Genomic DNA, 3,575 nt, shown 5'->3' with positions numbered 1-3,575 from the left:
GGCCACTCTCTAGTGGTGGTGCCTGGGCTTCTCATTGCAGCGGCTTCTCCTGTTGCTGAGCACAGGCTCCAGGGTTTGAGGGCTTCAGTAGTTGTGGCACTTCTTGGCCCTTCATATAATATTTATTGAACACCTACTATGTGCATGCCTGCCTACCAAAGAGTGTTCACATTCTTGGCCTTGGAAAAAATATGACAATAAATGAAGAAGTTCATCCTAGTTGCAGTGGGTGAGGTGGGAGGAACAGCAGTGGGCCTGGGGAGAGCAGACCTGGGTGAGTACCTGATCCGGTCCACTAAGAGCCTGCAGAACCCAAACGGTGCGATACATTTAAGATAATATATTATTTGCAGGTGAAGAAGGCAATGGCACCCCACTCCAGTGCTCTTGCCTGGAAAATCCCATGGACGGAGGAGCCTGGTGGGTTGCAGTCCATGGGGTTGCTAAGAGTCAGACACGACTGAGCGACTTCACTTTCACTTTTCACTTTCATGCATTGGAGAAGGAACTGGCAACCCACTCCAGTGTTCTTGCCTGGAGAATCCAGGGACAGGGGAGCCTGGTGGGCTGCCGTCTCTGGGGTCGCACAGAGTTGGACACGACTGAAGCGACTTAGCAGCAGCAGCAGCAGCAGCATTATTTGCAGGATAAAGAGGCTCAGGAGGAAAATAATTTTGAAAAGCGCTATATAATAGGAGCTATATTTAGACAGTTGGGGTTACATGTACCTATACGTAGTTGATTAACAGTATAAAGGCTGTATAAGGCTATGATATCAGAACTGTCACAGGTTAGGAGAGAAAAGAAATTGACTGAAATGCTGTCATATGGGACTTACTATGCTGGGTACTTTCACCTGTGTTGGATTATGTGTTATTTAGGCAATATATCAATTAGGATCAAACTTGGTGGGTTCCTACAAGAAACCCCAAATAATAGTGGCCTAAACAGGACAGAAGGGCTTCCCAGGTAACTCTAGCAGTAAAGAATCCGCCTGCCAATGCAGGAGATATAAGAGATGCAGGTTCAATCCCTGGGTTGGGACAATCCCCTGGAGGATCATGGCAATCCACTCCAGTATTCTTGCCTGGAGAATCCCATGGACAGAGGAGCTTGGCGGGCTACAGTCAATAGGGTTGAACAGAGTTGGATGTGACTGAAGTGACTTAGCATACACACATGCAAAGAGAGAAAACAAGATACAGAGAAAAGCAGCAAAGAATGCAGCTGGGACAAGATCAGGAAGACAACGCCATATACCCGGGCGACCCAAAGAGAGGCCTGAGAATGCCAAGTCATCAGGACAACACCCAACACAATATCAGTGGACACCAGCTGTCCCTGCTCCAAGATCCCTAGTTTCCACATTCCCTTGAGCAGGTAAGGAGGTGCAAATCCCCTGTCTTCACCCACATTGTATTCCCTTCACTGAGTCATAGTCTCTTTGTCATCTGCTCCCACTCAGAGTGACTCACTCATGTCAACAAATTCAGCACACTTTCCCCGCCCTTCCTGCCATCCCCAAGACTGGTTCTCGGTGCACTTGGGGTTGATGGGGGCAGAGAGTGGGGAGAACTAGCTTTGGCTCCAGTGCTGATCCTGCTGGGGAGGGAGCAAGAAGGAGGCCTAGCAAGGAAGCTGCTGGAGCCCCCGAAAGGGAAGACTCTCGGATCTCTGCTGAAGGCAGTGTAACATCTGGAAAGTAGCGTAGAAATTGGACTGGAGGCAAGAAACGAAGGAGGGTTGGATCTGCATGGTTGGCTTTCCTCTGTGCGGGCTTCCCTGGTGGCTCAACTGGTAAAGAATCTGCCTGCAATGCGGGGGACCTGGGTTTGATCCCTGGGATCCCTGGGAAGATCCCCTAGAGAGGGAAACAGCTACCCACTTCAGTATTCTGGCCTGGAGAATTCCATGGGCTGTATAGTCCATGGGGTCAGAAAGAGTCAGACACGACTGAGAGACTTTCACTTTCCCTCTGTGAAGGGCTAGACTCTCCCCCAGCTACTCCTCCCAGCATTTCTTCTGTCCCCAGCCACACCAAATGTGACAGAGTTTTCAGGGATGTCTAGGGGATGCAGAATCCACAAGGACAGCAATTGAGAATAACAAAATTGATGGACTGAAGAGAAAAAAAATTCCATTTCTCTTCCCCAACCCGATATTTACCAAACACTGAAGCCCCATTCTCCTTCCTCCCAGCAGGAAAGCAATTACACAACCTGACAGCCAGTCCCTGGGGCCTGGGCTGAGCTGGAGCTAATTACCAATTACTAACAAACATTGAATTAATACTCGACCAAATTAGAAGTAGTTTGGATCAAACCATAATGGCCCAAATAAATTCCCTCTCCATGGTCGCCTCCTTACATATTCACACACTCACATCAACTTATATCTGAGTGCTAAAGTCTTGGCAAATTCAGGAATCTCAGGACAAAAACCCCACCCTTCACTGGGGCCCTCTGGAGCCCACTCAGCTCTCCTGCCCCCCAACACATTCGACTTCCCAAGTTGAGATACATTGTAAAAAAAAGATCTTCTGTCTTGACAATGTATGAGTATCCCCATCTGTCTGCAAATTTTGATTCACTGCTGCTTCTGAAAGCACTTATCGTACGAAGAAGCCTTCCTGGGGAATCCTTATCACACACAGAATCAGGGTTTATGTCTTATCCCACCTGCACCAGCCTTCTCTTGGTATCACTCAGGCCCTTCTTGAAGGCTTGAGTGTGAAGCCTTTGTCTGAAGGAGTGAAAAATCTATTCTTTCTTCTCTCTTTTCTCCTTCCAAGGTAGTAAGGCTTTGGGGCTGGTCTCACCTTTTCTCTCGAGAGTTAATATAAATTAAAGGAGGCTCTTGCTGGTGAGGCTGGCTCTGGTTAAGTTTTCAGGAAAGAGATGGTTGTAGGGTTCCTTTACTGTCCACATTGTCTAACCCAGTTCCACTGGTAGGAAACCAAACAAAATTGAAAGCAACAGTCCCATGTGAGAATAAAGTATGCTCATGGATGGAGCATTTCCTGAGTATTTTCTCTCAGGAAGTTAAGACCAGGGAGTGAGGTGGATGAATGGGGTCCATATACGTCCAAGGTGAGTAAGGACCTAACCAAAATTTTTGACTCAGAGACTATGAGGATAAATCAGCAGGAACTATGCTCAACCATCCTGTCAATTCTAGTTTAAATGAGAAACTAGGTCTCATGAGACATGAGACCTCCTCCTCATGTAGCAAGTTAGTCAGGGATCAGTGTATTGGTGTGATAAAATATTCACCTTTCTAATCCTCGTGATTGTTGTTGCTTAATCACTAACTCGTTTCTGACTCTTTGCGACCCCAGGCACTAAAGCACACCAGACTTCCTTTCACTATTTCCCAGAGTCCGTTCAAACTCATGTCCATTAAGTCAGAGATGCCATCCAATCATCTCATCCTCTGTCGCCTGCTTCTCCTTCTGCCCTCAATCTTTCCCAGCTTCAGGGTCATTTTCAGTGAGTCAGCTTTTTGCATCTGGAGCTTCCAATTCCAGTGATAGAGCTAAAGCAATTCCTTTCCTCTGTGAGTAGAAGACCTTCACA

This window comes from Budorcas taxicolor, chromosome 19 (assembly GCF_023091745.1).
Source record: "Budorcas taxicolor isolate Tak-1 chromosome 19, Takin1.1, whole genome shotgun sequence".
Lineage (NCBI taxonomy): Eukaryota > Metazoa > Chordata > Mammalia > Artiodactyla > Bovidae > Budorcas > Budorcas taxicolor.
This window is presented reverse-complemented; position numbering follows the sequence as displayed.